Raw genomic sequence first — 12,429 nt, 5'->3', positions numbered from 1 at the left:
GAGCTGCTCGCGCCTCGACGCCGCCCGAGCGGGCGGGGGAACGCGCGCTCGCCGCCCCCTCCGGGTCCCGTTGCGCCCCCAAACTCACGCCAGGGCATCGCGCCGGACCCGATCGATGCGGCCCCCAATGGTGGGCGGAAAAGACTCGAATTTCCGCACCAAATAGTTTTTTCCCCAGCTAGGTTCGCACTCTTCAGTCCCTTGGAATGATAACACATTGTGTGCTCAGAGATCTCAAAGGGACTGAAACTTATTTCACTCTGATCTCAAGTGATGTGTTAAACTCCAAAATTCGGGAGCATAGGCTGGTTACGTTTGTGCAGGCGACGCTGGAGTTTGCCTCCAGTTTAAAAATGTCCTGCCAGTAACTTCGCACTCCAGTTACGACCTGATGCTCTAGGGCTAGGCTAAGACAGTTCAACCCTCTGGGATTGTGCAACCCGATATGAAGCGCCAGTAGGGCAAAATGAACTTATTCTAGACTAGACTGGTAATTTGACTGTTGGATGAAATGTGAGGGTTGATGTTGTAATTGAGTCCTGGGTCACTTGCAGCAGATGGTTTATAAATGTGTGTGCCTAATGTAACTACTCTTTAGTAGCTGACTTCCTGGATTGAGTTTAGCATTAAGTAAACATCAGCATAGAGACAATACTTTTTTGGAGTTTAGATAACTAAGAAAGTTAAAATTTCATGACCTCCATAGACAGGAAAAGAAAGTAAACAGGGTATTTACCCTGACTTTAATTCCTTTATATTAAAAAGCTTACTAAATTAAAAAGCTATTAAATTGCTGGAGTAACCTTTATTTCCCGAGTCGCTCCCCCATATTTTGTTACTAATTAGTCGCTGATGTGTGACTTGGGTTCTTAAGTAGAAAAGAAACTCTAGGTTGACATTTATAGAAAAGAAGATATTTAAGTTTATTAGAAGCTTTAAACATCTTCCCACCCCAAACCCCGGACAGAGTAGTTTTGCTCTGTAGCTTTGGCTGGCCTCCTACTCAGAGATCCGTGTGCTCCGACATGCTTGGCTTTCTTTAAGAAAAATTATGCTGTTCACTGTATGTGATCTCAGTTTGTAGGTCCTGGCAACCCCCATTGTACACAACTCTTTTTTTTTTCCCCCTCTGTGTAGCTTTGGAGCCTGTCCTGGATCTCACTTAGTAGACTAGGCTGGCCTCTGCCTCCCGAGTGCTGGGATTAAAGGCTTGTGCCACCATGCCTGCCTGTGCACAACTCTTTGAACACTCCCCAACGTTTTATGTCATCCCATCTCCCTCCCTTAAATGAACCTAGGATTCTTCAAGCTAGTTAAGCCACATTGAAATCCTATGCAACTTTGTTTTTTGTGGTGCTTGTGCATGCCATGAAAGTGCTCTACCTTTGAGGTATGTTCTCAGTCATTCATCTCATCCCTTCTTTGAACTCTCCCTCCCCTACAGTAAAAGTTCACAGAGTTAGTAAATGTAGTGTCGATGGAGTGCCAGCCTGTAGTAGAACCCAACTGTAATTTATTACATTTTCAGATTTTTTGTCAAGTTTTGTTGTTTAACAAGTGTCATTTTTATTAAAATAAGCTGCACAAGCTCCCAGGGATGGCCACTGCCAGTACTTTAGAAGTAGAGGGGGAGGAGGAGAAGGAACTCAAGGTCATCTTTAGCTTCAAAGCCTGTATAAAGCAACCTTTTGGTATGGGAGACCGCCTTAGCAGAGAGTAGTTGGAATTTGTGTTTGTAGTAACTGGGGTTTGAACTCAGGGCCCTTGAGTAAGTTAAGCAAGTGCTCTCTACCTCAGCTATATTCATAATCCCCTTCTTATTTTTTTGATAAAGTCTCTGATTAAGTTACCCAGGTTTGAATTTAAGGTTGAATTGGCCTTGAATTTAAGCTTACTTAGGTAGACCTCCCACTTTAAATTATAATTTCCTAATACCTGGGATTATAGGCTTGAATCCTGACATATTTAAAGTTAGGATTTGTTAGGAGTACTTGTCAAAGCTTAGTCCCCAGTACTATAACAACAAACAAATTGGCAGATATTAGCAAAATGTGATACTTTTTTTTTTTTTTTGGTTTTTCGAGACAGGGTTTCTCTGTGGTTTTGGAGCCTGTCCTGGAACTAGCTCTTGTAGACCAGGCTGGTCTCGAACTCACAGAGATCCGCCTGCCTCTGCCTCCCGAGTGTTGGGATTAAGCCACCACCGCCCGGCTTAATATGATACCTTTGAAAGTGACATTAAATCCATTATTTTGTACACTAAAAATTTTTCAGTGGAAAGAAAGCAATTATATCTCTAAGGAAAATAATTGGGGGTGAATTAATGCAAGATAACACAAAAAGTCTACTTATTTAAAACTTTGTTTTTTGGTTTTTTTTTTTTTTTGTGCTTGTATAGTTTTGGTTTTTCAAAACAGGATTTCTCTGTAATAGTCATTGTTGTACTGGAACTCACTCTGTAGACCAGGCTGGCCTTGAACTCACAGAGATCCTCCTGCCTCTGCCTCCCTAGTGCATGTACTACCAGTACCCGGTTTAAAACTTAATTTTTGTTGGGTATAATGTCACATACCTTTAATCTCAGCACTTAGAAGGCAGATGCAAGCTAATTTCTGGGTTCAAGATCAGCCTGGACTACTTAGAGAGATCCTGTCTCAAAAACGAGCACAAAACAAAGTTTTTAAGCTATTATTTAATTAATTAATTTTTTTTTTGAGATAAGGTTTCTATGTAGTTTTGGAGCCTGTCCTGGAACTCCCTTCGTAGACCAGGCTGGCCTCGAACTCACAGAGATCTGCCTGCCTCTGCCTCCTGAGTGCTGGGATTAAAGGCGTGCGCCACCACCGCCCGGCTTTATTATTTAATTAATTAATTCGAGATGGGGTCTCACTGTATAGCTCTGGCTAGTCAGGAACTGGCTATGTAACATAGACTAGTCTTCCATCTCAGAGATCCACCTGCCTTTGCCTGAGTTTAAAGACATCACGTCCTTTGGCCTTTGTGTATGTGAGTGCAGGCAGGTGTGTGAAGGAAGGTCCAACACTGTAGAGTCCATATTCTCCTTTCTTTTTGGATCCCTGGTTGGCCTAGAACTTGCTGTGTAGGCTAGATTGGTGCTGTACTCAAGAGATCTACCAGCCCCTTGTCTCCCAAGTGCTGGGATTGAAGTCATGAACCATTGCAGCTGACTTGTATTCTCTCCCCCCACTTTTCTATTTGAGACAGGTTGTGTTTTTAATGTGAAAAGGGGTATCAGATCTTACATCTGGAGTTACAGACAGTTGTGAGCTGACATGGAAGGGGAGGAGGGTGCTGGGAATTGAAGCCAGGTTCTCTGGAAGAGCATTCAGTGCTATTAACCACTGAGCCATCTCTCCAGCCCCAAGACAGGAGTTTTCTTCATAGCTCTGGCTGTCCTGGAATTGACTGTGTAGACCAGGCTGGCCTCACACTTGATGTCTCAGCCTCCTGAGTGCTGAGAGTAAAGCAATGGACTTTTACTTGATTCTGGACTCAAGTCATCAGGCTTTCCTGGAAGTAGATTGTACCCACAGAGCCATCTAGCTCATCCCAAGGACAATAATGTGACACAGTTATATGGCTATCTGCCTATATAAGGAAATCCTACTTATTTAAGAGTTGTTGGAAAGTTCTCCTTAGGGATCTCTCCAGCCTTGTAAGATAATTTAGGAGGTGCAAAAAGTAGAACCTTAGATGTGTTCTAAGAGTGTAAGGGTCTTTTTATTTTTTATTAATTTTTTAAGGATATTGAGAATTAAAGGACTCCAGTTGGGACCAATGCCTGTTTTGAGAGTTCCTTGGCAGATCCACATGTGCCTGACTAATGCTGTAGGGAGGAGTCCTACGGCAGAGTCTTTCATATGTTTTACTTACTGGCTGAAAATTCTGTTGAGCCTTTTTTTTCTCCTAGGGGTTGCTGCGGGCATCACAGCCATTCCACATCATCTACTTTAGAGTCTCTCTCTCCTAGGAATCTTAATTTGTCCAGCTTTATATTCTATTTACATGTCTTGGCTCCAGATGACTTCAAACTGTTGGTTAAAATGACCCTTCTTCAAATAACTAAGATTGGTAATGGTTCAAGACTGAAAAGGAACTTACAGGTTGAGGAAGAACAATAGATGAAATATGTGTAACATTGAAGATAGCTGTTCTCAGATATGTAGATTTGTTGTATCACATGTATTTTCAAGACCACTTTAAGCCAAGCATGGTGGTGTATGCCTGTAATCCTAGCTCTCAGGAGGCTGAAGCAGGAGAATTACGAGTTTAAGAATAACCTAGTCTATATAATGATTCCTTGTCTCAAAAAATACCAAAACAGCAAAAAGAAACCTTCTAGGACTAGAGACATGGCTCAGCAATTATGAGCACTTGTTGCTTTTGCGAAGGATCCGGGTGCTGCTGTTCCTATTCCCCACATGGTGTCTCACATTTACTCTCCTGTCCTGACCTCTATGTGCTTAATGTACATGCAGGCAAAGTACTCATACATAAAAACAAATCTCTTTTATTTTGTAAATTATTTTTAATTTGTTATGAGATAGGTCTCAAGTAGCCCTGGTTGGCCTAGAACCCATGATGTAAATAGATTAAGCTGGCCTCAAACTCATAGCCATCATTCTGCCTCTGACTCCCAAGTGTTGGAATTACATGTACCATCCTAAGAAGTTGGGGAACTACCATACAGCCTTTCTAGTCTGTATCTTCATTGCTTCCTAGCCAATATCATGGTGCATTTTTTCAGTGGTTTAATATTTGAATGCAAAGATGTGGTATTACATAGTCTTTTGACATTATACCTCAAGAGTGGTGATATATTTTTTCATGCACCTGATCTTTTTTTTTTTTTTCGAGACAGGGTTTCTCTGTAGCTTTTGGTTCCTTTCCTGGAACTAGCTCTTGTAGACCAGGCTGGCCTCGAACTCACAGAGATCTGCCTGCCTCTGCCTCCCGAGTGCTGGGATTAAAGGCGTGTGCCACCACCGCCCGGCTTATGCACCTGATCTTTATTGTTGGAATAAATTTAAAATTTTTGGGATGTAAATTCTGTTCCCTTTTGATGGTGTTATGGACCTCAATATGAAATTGTTTCTTAGGCAATAATAACAGTTTTATGTTATGCTGCCTCCCATAGGAGTCTTAAAAGTATTGTATCAGCTTATTTTATTGAGCTAGTTAAATTATGAGACGGATTTCCTCTTTGTTGTACTTTATATACCAGATTCTTTGAAAACTTTTTGTTGCTTGTAAAGATTTACTTTTATTTTGTGTATGAATGATTTTGCCTGCACGTATGTATGTATTCCATGTGCATACCTTGTACCCATGGAGGTCAAAGTGGGTCAGATTCCCTAGAACTGGAGTTGTAGACAGTTGTGGGCTTTCTTGTGGGTATTGGGAACTGAACCTGGGTCTTCTACAAGAGCAGCAAGTGCTCTTAACTGCTTAACCTCTGGGCCATCCCTCTAGCCCTTTTTGTTGTTTTCAGAGATAGTCTCACCTCAGACTCATAATCCTACTTCAACCTGGGACTATGGGTGTACGCCACCACCTTTGAAAGCTCGCAGAGTATTTCACTTAGGGCTTTCTCTTTTCCTCCCTTTCTCTCTTTATTTCCTCGGTGCTTTTTTGTTTGTTTGTTGGGTTTTTTGTTGTTGCAGTTGTTTTTTTTTTTGGTGTGGGGGGGCATGATCTCTCAAGTAGTTTGGACAGTCCTGGAGCCTGCTGTGGCCTCAAACTCAGATCTTCCTGCCTCTGACCTAGAGTCTAGAGTGCTTGGATTAAGCTTGGATTAAAGGTGTTGGTTTCCATGCCTTTTTTTTTAAATAGAGATATTGTCCATTCTACTTGAAGTATCTCAGTTCATTGTAGTTTATAAAGGGAAAATGTTCACTAAGACAAGTATTTGGTTATTCTAGGATTTTCAAAGGTCTTTGAAAGCTTCTCCTGCCTCTTGTTAATAAGCTTACTAGTTTGTGCAGCAAACTAACTTAATCAGTAACACTACATACTATTTACTGAAGATAAGGAAACAAACTGCTAAAGAATTATTTTTTTAGCTGTAAGAATTAACTTTTGGTAGTTTGAGTGTATGTGCCATGATTATAACGGAGTACTTACTGTTTTAACAATCATAAATCTTTTTAATCTGTATCTGTTCATTGAATGTCTAAAAAGAAAGTGAATTGTATTTATTGTTGGCTTGAAAGGCATTTGTAGAATGATTCAGTTAATATATGAACAGTTTGTTGCCTGGGGTGGAGGTTTTGTTGTTTCTGAGACAGGATCTTGCTTGTATCTTTAACTGGCTTTGAACTATTGGCAATTCTCTTGCCTTTGCTTCCCAGGTGCTGACATCATAGACCTTCATTCATTATTACAACCAGCAGGTCTATTGTTTTCTTTGTTTGTTTGTTTTTTCCTCCCAATCATATCTATCAGTCTTCCTTTTTATGCTGTATGGTGTGTTTATGTGAATTTGCTCTCTCATTAAATGATTTCTGCTTTTCTTTTAGAATGACTACAAACCTAGAACCAAAGAACACGATGCGCTAGCAGACAGACTTGGAGCTAGGGACTGCAGAACTGGGTTCTGTTTTCCTTCCTCAAACTGATTTTGCAGCCACGGAGAGGTAAATGCCTTTTCCTTTGTTTGCTCTTAAAAAAAGGACTAGCTGAGCTCAGTGATGTAGGCCTGTGGTTACAGCTATGCCAGGCATAGGTAGGAGAATAACAAGTTGAAGGCCACCCTAGAGAAAATAAAAAAGTAAAAAGATGGGTGGGGTGGCATATGCTTGTAATCCCAGCCAGCACTTGGGAACCTAAGAGGTGTAATGTTATAGCCTAAATTCAGTCCCCAGAGGGGGAAAGTATGAGGTAATGCCACCCTTTTGGGTGTAGAGGATTTCTGGGTAGTTTTGAGCATAGGAGATACAGCACATTGGGTAATTGAGAGCATGCAAGCAATATTATCAGGTCCTGGGTATGAAACCATAGTGCATATACTAGATGATTGACAGGGCAGACACAATGTTTTTCTGTAGAAACCTTTGCGTTATATATTTTGACCATTGGGAGATAATGTGAAGTGGTAAATGACAGTTTATAGTTTTATAATTTTGATATGAACAGTTGTGATTTTGTTGTTGGAGAAACTAGTATCTGATAAAATTTTTCTTGAGTTAGTCTAGTTAGCCCATATTTGCCTTATAGTGTGATAGTCTTTATCAATTTTGTTAGTCTATATTCTGCATGGATACTTGGAAAAGACCTTATAAAAGTTGGGGTCTATTTTGCTTTGAGATTTTGTGTGTGTGTGTGTGTGTTTTGTTTTGTTTTTCTAGACAGGGTTTCTCTGTAGCTTTGGAGCCTGTCCTGGAACTAGCTCTGTAGATCAGGCTGGCCTCGAACTCAGAGATCCTCCTGTCTCTAAGTTAACATTTTTAAAGCAGAGTGCAAGTTGTATTTCTGTCTTGAAAAATAAAGTATTAAACAAAATGAGGTATGAGTACCTTTAGTGGGAAGTGTTTTTTTGGTTTTTTATTTCATGTGTATTGGTCTTTTACCTGGGTGTAATGTCTGTATATGTGTGTGAAGGTGTTGTATCCTCAAAAACTGGAGTTAGAAACAGTTGGGAGCTGCTATGTGGGTGCTGGGAATTGAACTTGAATCCTTTGGAAGAGAAGCGAGTGCTCATCTCTCCAGACTCAGGGAAGTGTTTTTTTTTGTGGGCACCACAGTAGAAACATAAGAGAGAAAAGTGATACTTTTGTTGCTGATGCTTACTTGCCGGCCTGTGAAACAGTTCTGGCTTTGTGCCTCGGCCTCCCATGTGCTGCTGGCATCCTAGCTAATGACCACCATGCCTGGCTGTCATTAGCTCGACTGCACATGTACATAAACATACATGCTTGTGCTCCTGTGCATATGGGAGATCAGATAGGAGTCAGTTCTCTCCACCACGTAAATTCTGGGGTTTAAGTGCAGGCCATTTGGTTTGGTTACAAGTACTTTATACCCTGAGCCATCTCACTAGCTCCAGCTTAGTCCTTTAACAATTTATACTGATTTTTGAGTGTTGAGAAGATAGCATAGTGCATAGTAGTAGAATTCTTTCCTAGTTTGCATGAAGTAAATTCAAGTCCCAGTAGTGGGGAGAAAATCTTGTCATGGAGCTAGAGAGATATCTCAGTGCTTACTGTTCTTGCAGAGGACCAGGATTGGATTTCTAGCACCCATCTATCTGGTGGCTCATGGCCATCTGTAACTCCAGTTCTAACATTATCTTGCATCCACATTCTTTGTATTTGACTGAATGCTTTGATTTTCATTTGTATGTGTGACATTTTCCATAGATATATATTATTGACTATTACTTTTAGGGTCAGGTTTCATTACTGGATGTCCATTGTTAGTCTCTGTACAATACAGAGAAACTTTTCTTTGGCTGCTCCTAAACAGAACACTATATTTATATTTCTAAAAAGTGACCAGTTTGACAAATTGTTTTAGGAATCTAATATTCCTTTGTTCTTTTTTTTAATTTTATTGATTTTTATTGAGCTCTATATCTTTCTCTGCCCCCCCCCCCCCCGCCTCTTCCTTCCCCTTCAATGCTCCCAATTTACTCAGGAGATCTTGTCTTTTTCTACTTACGTTTTTATATTTCTATGAGTAGAACATAGTATACATGTATACTTTTCAGATTTTTCTTTTAATTTTCTTGTTGTACATATTGTATCCTGTGACACTTTATTATATTCACTGAGAAATTGGGGATTGTTCCCAACTCTTGATCTGTGTTAAGAGCATTATATTGCCATTTATTCTTACCATTATGCTATGAGGATAAGTATGTGTTGTTGAATATAAGCTGTAAGATTTCTGACTTAATGTTAGCCTTATAGGAACCCCCCTAACCAAACAGAAATGGTATTGGTTCTATCCAGTAGCCTTTGTGGTAGTACAATGTGGTCACATACTGAGATGCATTGTAAAACTATGAGCTTGCCTTTCGCTTGTACACAAGTATCTCAGTATTGGTGACACTCAAGGATAGAGATGAAACTTAAAGACTTATTCTGTGAGATATGAATAGTTGGAGATGACTTTGCAGATTTTTTTTTTTGAAACGGTCTCTCTAAGTAATTCTTGAACTCAACAGAGACCCATCTGCTTCTATCTCCTAAGTGCTAGAATTAAAGTCAAGCACCACCATGCCTGGCAGTTTTGCAGATTTTATCTAAAAAACGAACAAGCCAGATATTATAGCTAACATTTGTATTCCTAGCACTTCAGAGACTCAAGCAAGAGGGGTCCAATGAATTTGAGGCCAGTGTGAAGCCTTGTCTCAAAAGGGGACTTGAGGAGTGGGGTGAACATCACATTAGGAAACAATAAATCTATGTTTAAAGTATTATATTTTAGGTCAACTTTGAGATCATGGAACATAGATTCTGAATGAGATACGATTATAATCTGGAATGCAGGGAATGGAGTCTGACTATCAAAGAGGCCGATCTCCATTTCCCTGAGTGCTTAGATTATAAACGTGCTGTCATGGCTGGTGGCCTTAACGCCTTTAATCCCAGCACTCGGGAAGCAGAGGCAGGTGGATCTCTGTGAGTTTGAGACCAGCCTGGTCTACAAGAGCTAGTTCCAGGAAACCCTGTCTCGAAAAACCAAAAAAAATAAGGTTTTACTTACTCCACATCTGAATCAAAATGTCTTTTTTTAAAATTCACTAGGTGATACTGATACAAAAAAATGTGTAAGAACCACTGTTCCTGATTGCCCCTCTAAACATAGAAAGTTATCTGTTAGCTCTGTATAAACCCTTCTGTGTGTGTGTGTGTGATTGATTTATTCCTCTTCTGTAATTATTAGTGATAAGCTTACCACAGAGTCAGCTTTCTTTAATGTGCTAACTGAAACAAGCTTGTAGGACTTCCAAAAACAGACTCTGAGCTGCTTCTCAGAGGTAAGGGAGGCTCTGGTGATTCTTGGCACTGTCACTATTAGGAAAATAAGAAAAAGCAAGGAGTTAGTTTGCTTTACCATAGTGTTGGGTTGTAGATAATGTTGCTCAGAAACTGGCCTCCCATTGATAGTGTGACACTAATGTTGATGTCTCTATTAGCCTCCTCTTTTCTCTGTGTAAATGTTTAGTAAACACAATAAATGGAATATCCTTAATAAAGAGCCTTTGAAACCAGATTACAATAGTAAATTTGAGGATTTTATTTTATTTTATTTTTTTTGGTGATAACTGGGGAATAAACCAGAGGCCTAGCACATGCCTTATAGTCTAGCATTAGGTTTCTTTCTATTAAGCACTTGCTAAGCATGTACAGGACCCTAGGTGTATTAGTCTCCAGGACCATCACCACCATCATGAGGTTGGGAAGAAGTGAATTTCTAGCTTTATGGGGCTGGAAAGAAGACTCAGCCGTTGAGCATTTGCTGCTCTTGTGGAAGACTGGGCTTCTTCTGTTTCCAGCAGTCTCATGGCAGCTTACAAATGTGTAAGTAAATCCAGTTCTAAGAGATCCGACTCGCTCTTCTGGCCTCCCTGGGCACCAAGCGATACACGCACATACATGCACACAGGCAAAATGCTCATACGGGTAAACTACAAATATGTCTTGTAAAAGAGAGAAAGAGAAATTGTAGCTTTAGCAGTTACTTTATTGGGGGGGGGTCTTTATTTTTTTGTATTTTTTGAGCCAAAGTCTCACCAGGTGGCTCTAACTGTCCTAGAATTGACTATGTAGACCAGGCTGACCTCAAACTCACAGAGATCTATCTGCCTGCCTCTGCATCCCAAGTGCTAGGATCAAAGGTGTACACCATTATATTATACCTGGATCTTAAAATTTTTCTTTTTATCCACATAAGTTGTTCTTTGTGCCAGAGTTAGGAAACCTCTGGTGGTTTTGGTTGTGAGCTTAGCCTTTAACGGTTGAGCCATCTCTCCAGCCCATGTTACCTTCTCTTCCTAGCACTTGTTCTACTATGGAGCTTCTATTTTTGCTTTGCCTGTTTTGCTGTCAGATGAGAAAACTAAGAACTGAGCCCTGTGTAGACAGCTATTTGGGAATGAACAGCGTTAGCAGTTGGAGACTGCTCTCTTGCTTGTGCGCTCTTTGCTCTACTTGCAACTTTTGTCCCACTTTCATTAACTTGCTAGGGAACTACTAAAACTTTTACGTGTCGGGTTATCTTTTTTGACTAAAAGATTATTTGTGTCTGTGTGTATGTCTCCATGTAGGTATGTCCTCATGAGTGTAGGTATGTTTTGAGGCCAGAAGTTTTGGTCCTGGATTCCTCTGGAACTAGAGTTTCAGGAGGTTGTGAGCACCTTTGTGGGTGTTGGGAACTAAGCGCAGATCCTCTGCAAGAATAATACGCCCTCTTAACCACTGAGCCTTCTAATACCTCTTCAAGCTTAAGACCGAATCTCACATAGTCTAGGCTGGCATCAAAATCACTATGTGACCAAGAATTAATTAATTAATTAATTTGTTTATTTATTTATTTTTGATTTTCGAGACAGGGTTTTTCCGTAGCTTTTTGGTTCCTGTCCTGGAACTAGCTCTTTTAGACCAGGCTGGCCTCGAACTCGCCATCATCGCCCGACCCAAGAATGTTTTTAATGATCCTCCTTTCTTTACAGTGCTAAATAATATGATACCTGGCTGCTTTTGGTTTTTGGGTATTTTGGGTTTTTTTCCTTTCTTTTTTTTTTTTTTTTTTTTTTTGGGTAGTACTGGGGATTGAACCTAGGACATGTTAAAGTATTACCACAGGGCCATGTTTGCAGTCATTGGTTTTGTTTGTATGCTTATTTTATTTATTTATTTCTAAGACAGGGTTTTCATGGCTGTTCTGGAACTTGCTCTGTAGACCAGACTGACCTTGAACTCACAGAGATCCACCTGCCCCTAGTGCTGGTTTTAAAGGCATGTGCCACTGTCTGGTCTATTAGATTTTATGTACATGGGTGTTTTACCTGCATTTATGTCTGCATACCACATTCATACTTGGTGAGGACACAGGGCATTGGATCCCTTGGAACTGGTGTTACAGGTGGCTGTGAACTGCCATGCGGTTGCTGAAACAAAAATCAAGAGCAGCCGGGCGATGGTGGCTCACGCCTTTAATCCCAGCACTCGGGAGGCAGAGACAGGCGGATCTCTGTGAGTTCGAGGCCAGCCTGGTCTACAAGAGCTAGTTCCGGGACAGGCTCCAAAGCCACAGAGAAACCCTGTCTTGAAAAAACAAAAAAAACAAAAAAAAAACCCTGTCTCAAAAAACCAAAAAAAAAAAAAAAAATCAAGAGCAGCAAGTTCTTCAACCAACTTCCCAATCTTTTTAAAACGATTTTTAAAAAATGTACTCACTACA

The 12,429-nt window shown here is 40.4% G+C and overlaps 1 protein-coding gene across 4 annotated transcripts in view; it reads left to right on the top strand.

The window, feature by feature from the left end:
* Positions 1-12,429, top strand: part of Ctcf (CCCTC-binding factor) — a 50,567-nt gene that overhangs the window by 856 nt on the left and 37,282 nt on the right. For all 4 annotated transcript variants that reach the window (XM_075977173.1, XM_075977172.1, XM_075977175.1 and 1 more), the window contains exon 2: positions 6,540-6,656. The gene's annotated coding sequence lies outside the window, so the exon portion shown is untranslated. The remainder of the gene's footprint in view (positions 1-6,539; positions 6,657-12,429) is intronic.

The sequence above is a fragment of the Microtus pennsylvanicus genome, chromosome 6 (assembly GCF_037038515.1).
Source record: "Microtus pennsylvanicus isolate mMicPen1 chromosome 6, mMicPen1.hap1, whole genome shotgun sequence".
In the NCBI taxonomy this organism is placed as follows: Eukaryota; Metazoa; Chordata; class Mammalia; order Rodentia; family Cricetidae; genus Microtus; species Microtus pennsylvanicus.
This window is presented reverse-complemented; position numbering and strand designations above follow the sequence as displayed.